Source organism: Bubalus bubalis, chromosome 1, assembly GCF_019923935.1.
Source record: "Bubalus bubalis isolate 160015118507 breed Murrah chromosome 1, NDDB_SH_1, whole genome shotgun sequence".
NCBI classification, from domain to species: Eukaryota; Metazoa; Chordata; class Mammalia; order Artiodactyla; family Bovidae; genus Bubalus; species Bubalus bubalis.
This window is the reverse complement of record NC_059157.1, coordinates 61,024,725-61,044,752: the sequence shown is the minus strand read 5'-3', so window position 1 is coordinate 61,044,752 and position 20,028 is coordinate 61,024,725. Positions and strand designations below refer to the sequence as shown.

Below are 20,028 nucleotides of genomic sequence, written 5' to 3'. Positions count from 1 at the left end.
CAGTTTTGGCTGGTTTTCCCTGACTTTCTAGAAGAAATATGGCTGCAACGGTTTAATATTCTTAGACAATGAAATCTGAAGCTAGGAAAAAAGACAACATACTTATTTGAGTGGCCTTATTTTAATATTAAAGGAAAATCCCCATGTCACTCAGCAGACTTCCCTCAATTCTCATTGGCTAGAATTGTTTCAGATGAACTCCCTAAACCAGTTGGTGGGGAGAATGACATTATCATCGTTCCCTTGACTAATCAACTCCTTTCTGTTGCTGAGTGGAAGATCTGGAGAATGAGGGAGGGGATGCAGTGTGCAGTATGTAGAAAAAGGGTCTGCCACAAGGATTTTGAAAGGGCCCTTTTGACAAAGAATGTAAACAATGTTAAAAGTCAGTGTCTTTTAAGCACTTACAGTGTACCTATGTGGTTTGTACCTGTGATCTAATTTAATTTGTTAAATTATATTTATATATATTTATATATATATATAATTATATATATATATGTGTGTGAGGATAATTCTGCTTTATAGAAAGGGATGTGAATAGATTTTGAAGTGTTTAGATGTCTTGTCAAACTCACAGAGCTGCTCAATGGCAAAGCTGAGATTGGAACCTAGCCCTGCTGGCAAGTCATCTTTCCTTACCAGGTCACGACCAAAGGAAACATAACATTGTTCATCATGTTACTATTGTTTAAGAACAGTAGTAAGACTATTAACTTCCTTTGTGAATAGGCTATGTTCTGGACAATCTCCTAAACTTGCTCTTATTTAATATCATTTAGACATATCTTACTGTCATTTTAAAATTTTACAAATAAGAAAGCTAAGAGATAGAGTGACAAAGCAGTTTACCTACAGGGCTTCCTTCATAGCTCAGTTGGTAAAGAATCCGCCTGCAATGCAGGAGTACTGGTTCAATTCCTGGGAATATTCCCGACCTAGGAATATTATCCCTCTTCTGGAGAAAGGATAGGCTACCCACTCCAGTATTCTGGCCTAGAGAATTCCAAGGACTATAGAGTCCATGGGGAGGCAAACAGTCAGACATGACTGAGTGACTTTCACTTTCTCATGGCTATTAAGTGGCCAGAGTGGTATTTGAAGGAAGGCTTATTTTGAATTTAAAGGCCTGAGTGCCTGTGTCTATACAATGCTTATGGACTGTAGACAAAGTATGGTGAGGTAGGATAAGGCATTTGGGATAAAATAAATTGCATAAACCTGGCTAGCCCTCCAGAAGCTTATAGTATAAATGAACATAATTTTAAACATAAACATAATTTATAAGCATATATATTTATATATATATTTGCTCTTATTTTTTTCCAAACTAGACAAGAGAATAGCATGCTTAACTTTAAGAAAGCCAAGGGAAGATATTCATTTGATTTCTGGAAGAGCTGGATGACAAATAGAAATGGGGACCAGGGTCTTCTTTATAGGGAGAAGATGAAACTGTGAAAAAGGAGTATTGATTGGAAATTGACTGCTGAGACAGGCTAAATATTGAAATGTGTGTGATTATGTAGACTCACTAATCAGGGTTCTAATCTAGCACATACCTAGACTAAAATGTGAACTACATCAGTTCCTGAGCTCTAGATGGTGTCTTCCTGAGACTGTGTCCTTAGTCACTCAGTCGTGTCCAAATCATTGCGGCCCCATGGACTGTAGCCCTCCAGGCTTCTCTTTCTATGGCGATTCTTCAGGCAACAGTACTGGAATGGGTTGCCATGACCTCTTCCGGGGGATCTTTCCAACCCAGGGATCGAACCCTAGGTCTCCTGCATTGCAGATGGATTCTTTACCGTCTGAGCCACCAGGGAAGTCTCCCCAAGACTATGCAGTGAATTAAAAGGCAGGATAGAGATTGAGGTGCTTAGGGTATAAAACTATGTGCCTGCTCTATAATTACTGTTTCTTAGCTGTTTTTTTCCTATGCTAGGTACACTTATCAACATTGTGTTTGTTCTAAATGATCAAATGGTAAACTTATATATGTATTTATGTGTGTAGGAAAGTGTATGTGTGTGTGTACACATACATATAGGTATGTGTATAAAATATGGGGGAAACTATCTGATTATTTTATACTCTTTCAAAATGTTTACTGTATTTCTTTCATTACTTTCATTATTGCTAAAATCCATAACTATTTTTAAATAATTTTTTCCTTTGCTTATTTTTGCTTCAAAGAAGAAAATGTACTCCATGATAAAACATTGGAGTTATTATTCACAGTTTGTATAACTGAAGACTAATTAGCCAGTGTTTAATTTCTCAAGACTACAAAACAATATCTGTTGTCTTTTTGTTTCACAAAATGAACAGCTAAACAGCTCCCTCACCTTATTTTTTTCAAAACAAACTCCTAGCTCACAAGTATTCATAATTTATGATGTTTTTCATGAAAACATATTCCCTGAATATAGATAAGATTAGCATTTGGAGCATGGATGCTTTGGTTCCAGCTCAGGGATTGTGTTGTGATTGAAATGCATGCACAGGCTTGAATCCTTCATTTCCATTTTCCCCAATTTGTAACTGAAGAGAGGAAGGCTGCTAAATTTCTAACAGTGTTATCCCCTCCTTTACATAGCACTGCACAACTGAGTTAAAACATTTCACGTTACAAAGCTGCTGAAAAATTATCTAACCATCTTGTAATATCACAGTAAGGATTGGATCATAAAACTGTAGATACAGATTCTCTTATATCTCAGTGGTTGATTGCCATGTTCCTTTTGAGGATTACTAAGCAGATAATCTCCTTCTGTTCCCAGTGGTAGAGAACAAATTCATTTGTGTAAAAAGTTTTTTTGTGAGATATGTTGATAATGCTTTTCCTATAAAGCATACTCATATTTGCAGGTATTCAAAACAACTGAGCTCCCTTATTTGCAGTGAAGTAATAGTGTTCAAATTAGATAGTTTCTATTATCTTTATCATTGACTGGTTTGCAGTTTTATGGAAATAAGAAGTATTTTGAGAGGCCCTTTCATTGTTCTATAAATCACATTGAATGGTCTCATTTTAAAAGATCTCTTTGATTTTCTTTTGCTCCATATGGTTTGGTTTGACACCAGTCAAAATTGTTTCCAGAGTGTTCAGAATTCACATCACGTTACTGGTTGTTGAAGCATTCTGGCTGAATGGTTGGGTACTAAATGGACTTTTGCCAGCACATGGCAGTTCCAGGCACTGAGGCCAGTGGCTATTTAGTGCTGCGGTGAAACTCTTTCCCTACACAAGTTAGTAGGGGTTTCCTGCTCATGAATTTAGATCGTGTGCCCCAGATGGTGTGTTCAAGGAATACCTCAACATCTGTGTTTTATTTCAACTCTGTTGTACACTCAGTGAAGCCCCGATCACTACTTATAATTAAATGTCAAAATATCTTGACACCCCCTTTAGCTTCAGAGCAGAATCTTTGCTAAATTTATTTGCACAAATTCCTGTTTTGGTTTGTGGGCATGCACAGAGGCTGTGTGATGGTTAAAAGCACAGAGTTTGAAACCTGGCAGGCTTGAATTCAAATCCTGATCACCCTCTTCCTGATGAGCTCATTTAGATCTTGAGCAAGAGACTTACTTCTCTCCTTTAATATTATCATCTATCAAATGGGAATAATAGTGCTGCTCCTATAGTAACAGTCCTATTAATGGCATTATTACTATTGCTGTAGAGCAAAAGTATAATTCCATATATTGATAATTTATTAACCAAGCTTCTTCAAAAGTTTTCCGAAGAGAATTTAGCTCTGTGAGAAACAGTTCCCTGAGAAGATGTCAGAATGTTTATTTTTGAGGCAGTTATTACTTTTGGAAAGCTCCATTATTATGTTGCCATTGACCACATTCTGTTTAGTTTTCCCACAGTTCACTAAGGCAGATGGCAATTGAAAAGTTTGGCATTTGAGGTTTTGATGGTATCCAGGATGCATGTTTGTCTTTCTTAGCTGTTTTCCATCATGGTGCAGAGCTCCACAGCTGATGCAGAATGAGAAATTAAAGATAATTTCTTAGTTTATTACTTGTTGTTGTTCAGTTGCTAAGTCCTATCCGATTCTTTGGGACCCCATGAGCTGCAGCACTCCAGGTTTCTCCGTCCTTCACTCTATCCCAGAGTTTGCTAAAATTCATGTCCTTTGAGTCAGTGATGCTGTCAGACCATCTCATTCTCTGCCTTCCCCTTCTCCTCCTTCCCTCAATCTTTCTTGAATCCAGTGCAAAATTGGGTTTCCCTCTCAGGACTGTTTTCTACTCTCATGGACTTCACCCCTCATCTCTCAACTTGTCTCAGCTTCTTGCATGGGTTTAGCTATAAGCTTATGTTTTTGTTTTCTTTTTCCTCTACTCATAGAAAAATGAAGTTGCTCAGTCGTGTCTGACTCTTTATGACCCCATGGACTGTAGCCCACCAGGTTCCTCTGTCCATGGGATTTTCCAGGGAAGAATATTGAAATGGGTTGTCATTTCCTTCTCCAGGAGATCTACCGGACCCAGGGATTGAACCCAGATCTCCCGCATTGTAGGCAGACGCTTTACCATCTGAGCCACCAGGGAAGTCACCTTCTACTCATCTCCATCCTTAACTCAAGCAAAACTCTTGTTTCCACCTGGACTTTGCGCAGTGTCTATACTATGGGCATTCCACATGTCTGTGTGATCAGTGCTTGTGTTTCCCACAGTATTCATCTCCTCTCCCACTGGTTCTGGTTAAACTCAGAGGATTAGCAGTTCCTTTCGCATGAGCTGGCTAGTTATGTTCCTGACCTATAGCCTATGCATTTGTGTTTCTTGGTTTAAGCTTTAGTGATCTTCAATACCCTCTTGCCTCAGCCAAGGTGGTTCAGTGATAATGTATTCTTCTCTAATATCTGCATATTAGAGAACATCTGTTAAAGCACATCCACATTGCAGTAGTCAGACTTGGAGGAGGGGTACAGTTTGGCCCCTCTGTGGTCAACTTGACTTCTCTGTCATCTTTGTTCCCTTCTGGAGTCAGTCAGTCACTGGTGCTCCAGGCCTGTAGATGGTGTTCTCAATCTGTCAGTGGTGGTGGGAGTAGAGATTATGATGGAACAGATGACAGGATTAGATGCCCAGTTGCCTTCTGGGTCTTGCCGAAAGTTACAACGCAGGGAAGGAAGAGGGAACCCTCTTAGACAGCAGTCCCCACCCAACCTTTTTGGCAGGGACTTGATCATGGAAGACAGTTTTTCGATGGACAGGGAGGGGGTGAGGGGATGCTTTCTGGATGATTCAAGTGCATTATATTTATTATGCTGTCACAGATCTGACAGGAGGCAGAGCTCAGGCAGTAATGTGAGTGATGGGGAGTAGCTGTAAATACAGATGAAGCTTTGCTGCTCACCACTCACCTCCTGCTATGAGGCCCAGTTCCTGACAGGCCATGGACTAATACCAGTTTGTGGCCCTGGAGTTTGGAACCCCTGCTGTAAGAGATACTTAAGAATCTCCTGCTTTCATCCTTCCCAACAACTAGTTGCATTTTTCCCTTTTCAAGAAATAAGAAACTGTTCTTACAGCATTCATCCTTTTCATCTTAAGGATCATTTCTTATAAAATCTTTAGCTATTGCTATTTAAAGTAATACTTGTCATGAAAATTTTGCTTTCTTTCAAAAAGACTGAATTTTGACTCTCAGATTTTAACATTCAACTCATTCTTCCATGCTCTAGTTAAAAGTGCTGTTTGAGAATCAAAGCCAATAATGACTTTTTGACTCTCAACTCTTGCCATCCAGGCAAGCAATGGATGCCTGTCTTGGCTCACTGGATGGAAAATGACAGGCAGAATGGTTTAGAGATCTGCAAGGTGATAAAGTCTAAATATGTAGACATGTAAGAAAAAAATGGAAATGCATGAGAGGAGAGAAAATTGAGTAAATAGTGATTACTGTGTTTACAAAAAGTAGGATTGATTTGATCCCCCCCATTTGAAATCTCAGAAAAATGTTTAGAGATAGCTTTTTAAATTCTCTCCGCTTGTTGCAGGAAGGGAGACCCTTTTTAGGCCTGAGTGGGCTCTTGTCTAACACTTGGACAGAGCAGAAGACTATATTGGGAAGGGGCACTAGGGTGGAGAACAGCAGGGTAGGGAAACCCAGGAGAACTGCTCTGCCGCATAGTTCCCAGTCTTGGATTTTATGGTGATGGGGTTATTAGTTTCTGGGTTGTCTCTGAACAGTCACTTTGACTCAGGGTCCTTCCTAGTGGCGCACACTTTGATGAGCCAAAATGGATTCCAAGGAGGATGATTCTGGGAGGTCGGTAGGATGTACAGACTGGCATGTCCTCTTTGCTTTTGACCTTTCCCAAATTCTTCTGGTTGATGGTAGCTTGTTAGTTCCTGTTCCTTACCAGTACCTCCCGTTTAAGACAAGTCATGCAGCGTGGCTGTAGTGCCTGAGCACTACGGCGCCTGGCCAAGGCGGGCAGTTTCAGTCAGTGGTTCCTCTAACACTTACCTCAGTTTATCATAGAAAATGAAGCTCAAACCCTATTTCAGTTTTGAAATCTTTCTCTCTCTTTCCCAGCTTTAGTGAGATATATTTGACACATACTATTCTTTGAAGCCTTTCTTAATTGCCCCAAACCACCTTTCTTTGTCTGGTATAAAGCACTAGAATTTGGATAAGTACTGTTTATTTTGACATGTAATCTCATACAGTCCTGCATTATTTCTGGGTTATTTTAAGTAATATAACTTCATTAATCTTGTCTTTTAAATCAGACTATAGTTGGAGGCAAAAGTTTTATGTTTTGTGTTGCACATAGTGGATGCTCAGAAATAGTTACTGAACAAAATAAATGATGCTTTCATGTTGTTATTATATTCAGAGTAGAAACAGAAAGAAAAACTGTAACAAAAAACTTGAGTTAAAAAATAAACATCTGTGGGAGGTGTTATAAATAAACAAATTATACTTACTGTGAAAGTTATGAAATAAATACTCTTTAAAAATTTTTAAAGATGAACATACACTTTTACCTGATTAGAACAGTTTTAGTGGAAACATACATGATCAAATTTGCCTCTAAGTACTTTGACAATGTATTCTTAATAAATATATTTAAACGTGTGTTTTTCCTTCTATGGGCTTCCCTGGTGGCTCAGAGGTTAAAGTGTCTGCCTACAATGCGGGAGACCTGGGTTCGATCCCTGGATAGGGAAGATCCCTTGGAGAAGGAAATGGCAACCCACTCCAGTATTGTTGCCTGGAGAATCCCATGGATGGAGGAGCCTGGTGGGCTAAAGTCCACGGGGTCGCAAAGAGTCAGACGCTACTAAGCGACTTCACTTTTCCTTCTGTATATTAGCTCAATAGTTTATTTGTAACTTAATAAGGGATATTTACATTTAACCTTGTTAATAGTATTTGTTACAAGTTTTCAGAGAAGATGGCAATTAAATGTAATAGTCAAAAAGTCAGAAGCTGACCTTTAGGTACTTATTTGCATGTCCAGCCTACCTAAATAAATTCAGGTTTTTTTTTCCTGGTTCTAAATGCTCTATAGCAAAATCAATTTCAGTTATAAAATATGTGGAATGACTTTTCAAATGGCACTATCCAGATAAATGTTATTTGAATTTTATGCTAAACCATTATATTAGTTAATATTTATACCACTTAATTTATTCTGACAAATTTTTGTCCAAAGAATGGTCGTATATAATGTATTTTGATATACTTGCAAAATTCAGCATCATTTATTTTAAATAGTTCATGGATGTTCGTGTAATATTATAGAGTATTAATAGTTTCTGAGTAATCTATTATTGATTAATTTTAATGTTTTACCTGATGAAACAAATGTTACAACTCCTCATTTTTCAGTTTAATTTTAACAGGGAAAAGATCAGAAAGTCAGAAGTGAATTGCACATGAATATATATCTTACATGGAGAAGGCAATGGCACCCCACTCCAGTACTCTTGCCTGGAAAATCCCATGGACGGAGGAGCCTGGTAGGCTGCGGTCCATGGGGTCGCAAAGAGTCAGAGACGACTGAGCGACTTCACTTTCACTTTTCACTTTCATGCACTGGAGAAGGAAATGGCAACCCACTCCAGTGTTCTTGCCTGGAGAATCCCAGGGACAGGGGAGCCTGGTGGGCTGCCGTCTATGGGGTCACACAGAGTCAGACACGACTGAAACAACTTAGCAGCAGCAGCAGCATATATCTTACAAAAATTGAATAACCAACATAACAATACCAAAAGCATATGAATTAAAATAGAAGTCAACCATCATAAAAATATTTATCATTTAAAATAAAATATTCCTAAATATTCAATTTACTTTACAATAGATTAAGATTTTTTTTAATTTTATTTTATTTTTAAACTTTACATAATTGTATTAGTTTTGCCAAAAGATTTTTTTGTCTTCTAATGTTCACATTTATTTGTGGTCATACTGTGAAAGTATGTATGTGCCCCAGTACTCTTAAAAATCTAAATGAGTCTATGGAACAGGGTAGATAATGACATAAAAATCTAAACTAACTATGTTGTTCCCTTTAGTTCAGAGTTTACTGGGTAAATGGAATAAAGGGAAGATGGGTTATTTAATTTTCATTATCAATTGTAGAAACCATACTATGACTCAAAAGGAAGATTAAAATTAATTTATTATGTGGTCTTTTTAAGTCAGATAATTTTAAACAGGTTAATAGATGATAGCTTTCATACTAGTTTTAGGAAAGATCCAGAATTTTAAAAAATGTTTTTATTTTTATTTATTTATTTATTTATTTGGCTGCATCAGGTGTTAGTTGTAGTGTGTCTGACTCTGCGACCCTATAGATGTAGCCCACCTGTGGGGTTCCTCTGTCCATTGGATTCTCCAGGCAAGAATACTGGAGTGGATTATAATTCCCTTCACCGGGGGGGATCTTCCCAACCCAAGGCTCAAGCCCACGTCTTTACATCTCCTGCATTGATGGGCGTGTTCTTTACTGCTAGCGCCATCTGGGAAGCCCTAATTGTGGCATGCAGAACTATTTCTTTAGTTCCCTGACCAGGGATCAAAACCGTGCCCCTGTATTGGGAGCCTGAAGTCTTAGCCTCTGGACCACGAGAGAATTCCCCAGAAAACCTTTTAATAGTACTATGTCTTATAACCATCCTTTGAAAGTGCCTAGTACATAGCATGCTGTGTTAATCTACAATATCATTTGCACATATATACATATATAGATATAAGTCAAAGATGTAAGTATTATTTAGTGTTTCTGATTTGTAAGTGAAAGTGAAAGTCACTTAGTCATGTCTGACTCTTTGCTACTCCATGGACTATATAGTCCATGGAATTCTCCAGGTCAGAATACTGGAGTGGGTAGTCTTTCACTTCTCCAGTGGTGTTTTAGATAGTTCAGTATTTTGCATTAAAACAAAGCAGTAAAACATACTTTAAAGTGGTGAATAAATAAGAAAAATTAACAAGTGTATCCTTGAGAATCTGGGCTTCTGTTTCAGTCATTCCTTTTTGTCAAATCATTTCTTTGTGCAGTCATTGAACCCTGTGGGTAAGAGAAAGATGTATAATCCCTGGATCATTTTCTCAAGGAGTTTACTATCTAGCATCAACAATAATGCAGTTATTCCCAAAGCAATAATACAAGGATATGTGATATTTCTTTATAAGTGACAAAATGTGATATCAGCCTGTGAATGCATTTTGATTATATGGGTGTGCACAAAGTGCTGAGAATTCGATTGAAACAACACAGTGAAAATAAGTCTCAGACTAAGAAGAGCTGGAAAATCAAACAGTTTTATTCTGCCACCTGCAATATATCAGTTTCTTTATTATACCAAGGACTGTTGGGGTGAGACACCTTGCTTTTACTCACAGATTTCTCCCCTGAAGCAAGCAAAATACTTAGATTTTGTGTTTTCCGAGAATTTCTGTAAAAAAAAAAAAAGCAAAAGCAAAAACCAGAGGGACCTGAAATATGTCTTTTTAAGGGAAGGACTTGAAAATTATTTTAATCAAAATCCTGATTTTACAAATGAAAATTTAACAACAACAACAATATATATATATATATATATATATATATACACACACACACACACACACACACACACACACACACATATATATATATATCCTAAAAGAATAAGTGACTTGTCAATTCAACTACAAATAGTTTGACTTGGTCTAAATTAATGTTTTGACTTAAACAGAAAAACCTTAAATAGTGTTAGGTCAGTATTCCGTGTGGTTTATAAAGGTATTTTAAATGTGCCATAGTATTCTCTCTAATATTTTATCCAAATATCCATTGTAGTCTTTTATTCCAAAGGGAAAAGATTTAAAAATTTAAAAGTAAATGGGATTCATTTTGATATTTGGCAAATCTAATACAGTTATGTAAAGTTTAAAAATAAAATAAAATTAAAAAAAAAAAAAAAGTAAATGGGTTTAGTATGATTTATGTCTCCATATGTGACAATACCTTTATATCAGAAAGGACATATCCAAGATACTGAGTGTGCCACTTTTTCTTTAATAGTTTGTGATTGATTGAACGAATTCAATTTCTGTCTTTTAAAATACTGAAAGCATTGTTACTAAGGATGAAAGTCTTTACTGCATCCTAAATAAACGTGTGAATTTTACTTGGAATCAAACTAGTATATTTAATTCTCCAGAAATTTGTTCTACAGTGTGAATATTTATTTTCCCACAAAGGGGATACATTTTAAAGGCAAAATAAACAATTGCTACTATACATCCAGAGCCATGAATGCAGTGTTGATAGGAAGGAACCAGTGAACTGGGTATACTGGAAGTATGAGCTGTTGTGAATCAGAGTGAAATTGGTCCAGAGTGGGTGAGTTGCAGAATGTAGTGTTTATCCACAGGTCCAGGCAAAGTCTTGGCCGAAGAGTGTTGAGCAAATTGATAAAGCTTTAGGGCAAATGATGCGAAGATAAAGGTAAGTTCAAGGGCAGCCTATATATATATATATATATATATATATATTTTTTTTTTTTATTAAACTGTGGATGTTAAGAGAAGATAGGTAGACAAGTTAAAGCTCAGAAATCAGTTTGAAGAGGAGTGGGTAGCCATTCTCTTCTCCAGGGGATCTTCCCAAGCCAGGGATCGAACTCGGGTCTCCTGCATTGCAGTCATATTCGTTTCCTTCTGGGCTAGCAGTGAAGCCAGCTGAGAGTACTGAGAACTCATAAAGTGTTCGTGTAACTTTGGACCTATCCCAGAAGCGTGGTGAGGGTGGTGAAGACGGAAGATGGAGACTTAACGTATGCTGTGCTGTGCTTAGTTTCTCAGTCCTGTCTGACTCTTTGTGACCATGTGGACTGTAGCCTTCTAGGCTCCTCTGTCCATGGGGATTCTCCAGGCAAGAATACTGGAGTGGGTTGCCTACTATCTGGGAGTCAGCAAGGTTCAGACTGATTGTTTTCTAACATTGTGTTAAAGGCAAATAGAATAGTTGTCTGGGCATAGCTAGGGTTTGTCTGAGACAAGGAAGAGGTGAGAGAAGAATGCGCAAATGATTTTTCAAGTATGCAAATAAATGCTCAGAATGAAAAATTCTCTTGAAATCTTGGGAAATCCAAGATCAAGGTGCCCTCAGATCCAGCTTGCTTTCTGGATCAAAAACACTTATCTTCTTGCTGTGTCCTCGCTGTAAGAAAGGGCTGGGATGCTCACTGGCCTCTCTTTTTTGAGGGGACTAATAGGTGTCCCACTCCCCAAAGGTCTCACCTCCTAATATATTATCTTATCAGAGGTTAGGATTTCAACATAAGAATTTAATGGGTGGAGGACACAGACATTCATTCTACAGCAATGTTTAACTTTGACAACTTTCTTGTTTTCTTAATAAGTTCTAATTTTTTAATTGACCACAAGACAATCTGGGACAAGCATTACTTTACATTTCCCATTGATAGATAAGGTGAGTTCAAGTCTGTATTTATTTAAGACGTCTTTGGAAAAACAACTAGTTGTTTTGATAAGCACTATGATATAAGTCAGGCTTATAAAGATAAATAAAACTTTGTATTTTCCCTCAAGGAACTTTAAGTCTTCTCTGGAGAAAGCCCTTACATAGACTGTTCCGATCAAATAGTATGTGTGTATGTGCGTGTTCATTCCCTCAGTTGTGTTCTATTCATTGTGACCGCATGGACTGCAGCCCACCAAGCTCTTTTGCCCTTGGGATTCTCCAGGCAAGAATACTGCAGTGGGTTTCCATTTCCTTCTCCATCATATAATTAACACCATACTGTCTTACATGGAAATAATTTGTAAACAAGAAATAATACTGAAACATAGTTTCATCAGAGTATTTGATTTTTCCGCTGTCCGTTTTTTAATTATTTATCCAGTTGTGGAAATGAGAGCATAGATTTATCTCAAGTTTGCCTTATTGCAAAGGAAAAACTATGAATAAAAATACTTTCTCCAGTTTAACACACTACAGTGAGTTCACATTACAGATGTGTCAAAGGTATCATATTACAAATGGACACATTGTTTGAGCCCTCCATTCTTCCTTATAATCAATCAGAGAGGAAATCCTGTATTACATATATTACTTACCTAGTTATTTCAACAATTTTAATATACCAAAGTGAAGATACTAAATATTACTACATAATTTCCTTATGATGGTCTTTTCTTTGAATCATATTTATATCTTAAGTTTTTAGAGTGAATGAGGTCTTTGCTAAAATATTTCTTATGCTCATTGGCTTGTTGATTGCATTACAGTTTTGCCATTTTTCACATGTACTAAATTTGTTGTTCTTGTTCTCATTAGAAATGACGCAAGTCTCCCAACTCAATTCATCCTGTTATTGAACAAATAATGTTAAAATTGTAATCCAATTCAAAAATTTATTTTGTATGAAATGTGTTTACTTATCAGATTCTTTTATGAGGTCTGACCAGGTCTTTTGAGTGAAAACCAAACACAGTGATTCACATTTCCCAAACAGACCTTTACTCAGAATGATTTTGAGTCATATTTGAGGTCACTTTGTTGTTGCAGTTGTACTTAATCTTCCAGCATCTCATCGTTATTGCCAGAAAACTTTGGTGTGCAGCCTGCATGTAATCAGGGACAGACAACTGCAGCATAGACTACCTTAACTGAATTAAAATGAGACGGTGCAATGCATTATGCAGACGATGCTAGATGAGCATCCTCCACTTTACACAAAATGCCCAAATAGTCCTATATTTTGCAGTACCAACACATAATATATATATATGACATATCTATACTAATTCTGTTATACATAAGTCAGTGTTTTTTTTTTGTATGAGTCTACTGATTGTACTTAATATTCTATTCGAGTTTAGAGAAACAAAACAATATGTGTATATTTGTGTGTGTGATGTTTACTGTTGTAATAAATTTTTTTAAATTATGGAATCTATTATCAGAGGTATATAATCCATATTTTTCACCCAAGTGAGTGCTTAGAATTAGTTTTAGTATTAAAATTTAATAAGCACAAAACAAATTACTGAGAGTACTCACTTGAATTAAAATACAGCTTTTTTTGGTTATCTTGAAGTATGGACTTATAACCATAGTGAAACAAGTAAAAATGTTACTTCCATATATAGGTTATGTCATAACCCATAAATACAAACTCATACTCTTTCATTTCAAAAAACATACATTTCATTAACAAAGATGTGCTTTTACACAAATATTTAGAGTTTTCATTTTTATTCTATTTGACTTCTACACTACCCAGACTTTAATAGTTATAGTTTTCAGATGAAACTATGACAGTGGTCGAGGTACACTTTGACTTAATAACAAGCATTTAATGCAATTCAGAGAACAATAGATTCTTTCTGATGTAAAATTCTTAGTTGTCATGTTGCTAGTGTGCTGTTTGTGACCAGAATGCAGAGCAGTTTTAATCCATACATCCTTTTTTCTGTGCTGGGATGTCTGCCAAATCTATGTCTACGATTAACTTTTGAGGTTGTCAGCTCAAAACAAATGTAGGGTCAGGAGAACTTAGGACAGTGGGTTTGTATTTAATGCATATTTAACAATAGCACTAGCTTTCAGAATTAGAAAACAAATAATTATCTTCCTTGATAATAAAACCTTGATGGCATTGCATTTGCTATTTTAAACTATTGTGTTTTTAATTGCAATCTTCAATAAATTTCATGTAAAACTGATGGTATTTTAAAAACATCTGTCAGAAATTGTGTTACATAATTATTCATGGCACTACAATATCTAAAATATCCCAGTTTTTAGCAGGAGTTAAAAATCAGCAACATTCAAGAGCACTTGTTAACTGATTTGCCTTTATTCTTGGATGATTGGTTAATATTCTAGCCAAATATGATTTAGTGAAAAAAAAAAAAAACAAACCCTTGGCTTGAAAACAGAATTAAGTATAGAAATCATTTCTCTGAACTTCCATATCTTTATGTGAATGTACTGTACCTTGGATATATGCTTCAGGGTATTTAAATGAATAAGGCTGAGTAGGAATTTAAGGTGAGAAAATTCACTTTTAATAAGTACAATCAGTTCTGTTCTCCAGACACAAGTTTTGTTAGACACTTTGAATGAAACTTAGGAGCAAATATATGAGGGATGGATGTTCATTTTCTAAAAATCACTGATTAAACAGCTAAGCTTCAGAGAAGGTGAATCTCTTTGATCAGGATTATCCAACTGATGAGCAAAAAATCTGGAATTTGGAAACCACGATTGTCTACTTTCAAAATCCATATTCATTTGAATGCACAGAGCCTTGACTCTATGTATCTATGGATACAACTACAACTCCTGTTTCCTACCACCCTCATCATGATGGAGGGGAGGAAACGAGTACTATTGAATATTTGAGGAAAAGTCCATGGAGACATAAATCATGTTTCTTGTGCATATACTATCCCAGACACTGTGCAAAGCATTAGACATATATTATCTCACTTGAGCCTAAGCATAACCTTATAAGGTAAATACTGTTATCAAACCATGTTACAGATGATGAAAGCAATGCCAGAAATCTTTGTGTGACTTTTCAAAATTTCAAGACAGGGTGGCCTGACTACAAAGGGCATACTGGAGTGGGTTGCCATTGCCTTCTTGAGTGGCATCTTCCTGACTCAGGGATTGAACCTGGGTCTCCTGTGTTGCAGGCAGGTTCTTTACTGTCTGAGTCACCAGGGAAGCCCATATCTTTGACCATTGCTACATTAATATCCTACTGCTGTTGTAACAAATTACCACAGAATTAGTGACAGATTGTGCAAATGTATTAACTTATGGTTTTAGAGTTCAGAAGTCTCACTGGGCTAAAAGTGGGGTGTCAGCAGGGCTGTGTTCTGTCTTGAGGATTGGAGAATCATTGTGCTTTCTTTTTCTAGCCCCTAAAGTTCATCTGTAATTCCTTGGCTCATGGTCCCTTCCTGTATTCTCAAAGTCAGGTGCATAGAATCTTTACATTCCTCTCTCTCAGTTCCTGTCTGCTCTGTTACATTTCCATCTGAATTACCTACTTCCCTTTTACCTTTATAAGGACCCCTGCTATTACAGTGAGCTCACTCCATTACTACTCTCCCCATCACAAGATTCCTAATCATTTCTGCAGTCTCTCTTGCCATGTAAGGAAACAGTCACAGGTTCTGGGATTAGGATGTGGACATTTTCAGGGTGGTCATTCTTTCTACCCCAAATATACTTTACCAGCTGACTGCTGAGAATGCATTTTCTTTTAGTATGTGTGGTGGTGAGGAAGATAAGTTAGTGAATGCATTGCTGTCCTCTGTGAAGACCTCAGAAGGTTTGATTCATTATTAATTGATTAGTCAGACAAATGGTGGGATTCCCTGGTGGATCATATGGTAAAGAATCTGCCTGGAATGCAGGAGACCTGGGTTCAATCCCTGGGTTGGGAAGGTCCCCTGGAGAAGAGAATGGACACCCACTCCAGTGTTCTTGCCTGGAGAATCCCATGGAGAGAGAAGCCTGGTGGGATCCAGTCTTTGGGGTTGCATAGACTCAGAAAGGACTGAGAGACTAACACTTTCACTTTGTTTCAGACAAATAGTAGCATGTTTAAATTTAGCAACTAATATTGTTTAAAAGTTAAATAATGTAGAAATAAATTGAGGTAGTGGGCTTTAAGGGCTTCCCTGGTAGCTCAGCTGATAAAGAATCTGCCTGCAGTGCAGGAGTCCCCAGTTTCATTCCTGGGTTGGGAGGATCCCCTGGAGAAGGGGTAGGCTACCCACTCCAATATTATTGTGCTTTTCTGGTGTCTCAGATGGTAAAGAATTCACCTGCAATATGGGAGACCTGGGTCTGACCCCTGGATTGGGAAGATCCCCTGGAGGGGGCCATGGTAACTCACTCTAATCTTCTTGCCTGGAGAATCCTCATGGACAGAGGAGCCTGGCGGGCTGCAGTCCAAGGGGTCGCAAAGAGTCAGACATGACAAGCTGTATAAATTGTATGACAAGGAATTCATCATAATATGTTTAATTGATAGTCATACATTTATGAATTTAAGTCTAAAAAAGATATTGACAAGGATTAAGGTGAATAAAGTCTTTTCATTTTCAGTGTTTCATTTTCTGTGAAATTCAAAGCCCCTACATTTTAACTGCATAGAACTTTGTTCTTTACAAAAAAATTTCGCCCATTTGATTCCCCATTAATCTTGGAGGTAATAGAACTGATGTTTTAAAAAGTGCTTTATCAATAGATTACCTACTTTAAGACCTGGTAACTACCATATGTATTGGTTTTACTGTTTATGTTTTCTGCCATTTCTAATTTTGAATTTGCCATTTTATATTGAGTTGTCTTATAAGCCTCCTGTAATATTTAAAGATCGGATAGTATATTAATCCTAATAAGCAAAATACTATCCATGAAACATGGAGAGGTTTAGTAAATTCCCCAGAGTCAACACAACTAATTGCTAACAGAGTTAGGCCTGCTTCGTTTTTCACTGGACACTCAGTGTAGAGTGACTGCCTCTATGTCACCACCTCCCAAATCTAAGACACAGCTTAATGAGCCCTTCTTTTTGACCCTACTACCTATGCAGGTTCATTCCTGTCATATGTCATTGCCAATAAATAGTCTTCTGTTGGTGTGATCTCGATTGTCTTGATTTTGGCTGAGGAAATGTGCCACATCTAACACTCTTCAAGTTGGTCTTCAATATGCAAGCAGGCAAGGATGTTTGTTGGAACTGACAAGCAAACTAGAACCATGTGTTCTGTAACATGCCTTTGATAAGTTTACAGAATATTTTGCCTTAATATTTATGAAGATTTCTCAAATATTCTGTCTCCCTCCCTTTATGTCTTTCTTTTACACATGCACTCATATGCACACACAATTTCATTATCTTTACTTATAAAAGTACAAGTTCAATGTGGTGATACATTCTTTCAATGATTCAGGTGGATTTTTTTTTTCAAAGATATGAATATAGTGAACATATTATAGCAGAGGAACACCAAAGTGAGTGTGGTTTGATAGGTTTAAATATTGATTAGATATTTTTAAACTTAGCAAAGATTGTTCCTCACCATCTTTGATGTAATAACAATGTGATAGTGAATCTACTAAGTTATAAAAATATCTACTTTGATCCTCTTAATTTCTCAAAAAATCCGTTCCATTCTGAATAACTCCATAGATAATGTTCCTGAGGAAGTGATTTCTGCATAGTTGCAGAACACTATAGCCAGTGATTATAGAAAATGAAAAAAAGCTATGGCAGTTAAAATATTTTTATGTATTTCTTATTAAAGAAATTGAATTAAAATTATGTTTACTTAAGCATAATATGTAAAGAGCTATTTCAAAATTTTAAAGTTTTCCATGAGATTTTCCTTCTCATGTAGGCTTATCCTTTCCAAGACAACCACTGGCATTAGTCTATAAATTACAAGGTGGCTGTACATTAACACCAGAAAATGTTATTGTAATTGTCTGCAATACCGTCAACAAATAATTTTGTCTACTTTATGTCAGTTGGAAAAGAATAATATGTGTTGACTACTGCAAATCAAAATAAATTTCTCAGTGTTTCCCATCTGCATTCTTCATTTTGCCTTAGTTCTAAAATATGGATTAGCTCTTAGTGTTTTTTAAAAGGAAAATAATTACAGTGAATTATGTATCTATAACAAACTCTTATTTCACTGAAGTGTTCAAGTACTAATTTATTCAAACAACAGACTAGTCAGAGACACAATTGCTACCTTTTGTTGTAAGGTAGGTTAATGGTTTTTGGTAACTAGGAAAAAGTTCATCAGTACTTTTGTGAGACCTGAGTCTGTTTTTCCTAAAAATGTGTTTAGAAATATATGTACACACCTTGGCAAAATGCTGTCTGGTTTTGTTTCTGGTAGTAATTCTAATTTGTAAGATCACATGGCTTCTTGTTTTTACAAAAAAAAAAATCATAATGAAACCACATTGTATTCAGGTATGTGAAGTGATAAAGCATTAAGTGACTATTACTGAGATCGTGGTGTCAAAAATATATTTATGTCTTTTGTAGGGAATAATATTGATTATAAAACATACTTTTCACTGGTAGTCCATTTTTTCCTATCCTTTTGCAGGTTGTTATTCTTCTAAAAGTTACTAATCCAGCTAAGGATTTCCAGAAAGACAATATATTTTATGGATGACATTTAAAGTCTTCAAAATAAAAGAGTGAGGCTGAATAATTTGTAACTGATTATTCATTTAAAGTTGTTTTTGTTTGATATAATTCTTAATAATGAATGCAAGGCATTTATTGTACTTATAGGCTCTATGTTAGACTACATGTTCAGTAAGAGACAACAGATAAGCACTAATTTGCTACTTCCCAGCCTAATTGTTAAGTTTCTGTGATTACCATAAATGAAATCATAATAGAACATTATGGAGATATTCCTTGAATTCAGATTTTCTCTATCAACTATTCAAACCTAAAAGTGGGTGGGTAGAGAATAATAGGTATGGTTTGAATGGACTGGTTCATTTCAACATATCATTCCTTTATAGATTGTCTATTTAAAGTTGATATTTAATGTTTACTTAAAATTGGAAACTATGGGGTAGAATGATTCAATTTTCTGATAATTTTGACAGTGCAATAGCAGAAACTTCTCTATTTAGTAGGCTGAATGCCCATTTTAATGATGTATTAATGCAATAATGTCATTTATTTGGAATAGCTTATTAAATTAAATCTTCTGCTTTATCTGCTCATAAGATTATGAAAAAATGGCAGAAAAATATTGAAGATTTTCTCTCCTTTTTTTAAAAACTTTGTTTATAGTTTGAGTTGTTTATAATTATCTTTTGTTTATAATTATCTTAAGCATTTTCCTGCTGTTACTTTCAAATTACCAATCGGTATAACCCCAAATCTGAATGTTTTAATGGCTTACATTTATTAATTTTTGTTGAGAATACAGAGATTAAGAAACAAATTGATAGACCTGCTAAGACTGGTTTAGTCATTCTTGCCCCCAAAAGAATATATGTAGATCTATAGAAATATTATTTTAGCTGAAATTTTATATACAAGAGAAAACCCATAGGTTAATTAGATATTTTAAATAATTTTATTCTCCAAAGAAGTAAAAACTATAAATGCTCTTTTCTAAGAAAACCCAAATCCTGATTTTCTGCTGTCACTCTTAAAATGTACTGATTTATTTAATCGCATTTTGACTGTAGACTGAATGCACAAGCAGTCTCCATGCTCTGCAAGTTTCAATTAGGACGGCTCAGCATCGGGAAAACTCCTAACAAGGCAGAACCTCTTTCTTCTATCATAAGATATTCTCTCAATATATATCATCTTGGAATATTAACTAGACTGTTCACCTTTCCAACCACAACACCCAGGGAGGCATTTCTTGGTTGGAGAAACTAAGACCTCTAACTATGAAGTTTATTTATTCCACTAATAATCTCCATAGAGAAATATGTTTCCTTCCCTTAT

The 20,028-nt window shown here is 36.1% G+C and overlaps 1 protein-coding gene across 2 annotated transcripts in view; it reads left to right on the top strand.

Annotated features, from left to right (window-relative positions):
• The window catches only part of NCAM2 (neural cell adhesion molecule 2), a 575,454-nt gene that overhangs the window by 14,750 nt on the left and 540,676 nt on the right, over positions 1 to 20,028 (top strand). The window lies entirely within an intron of this gene.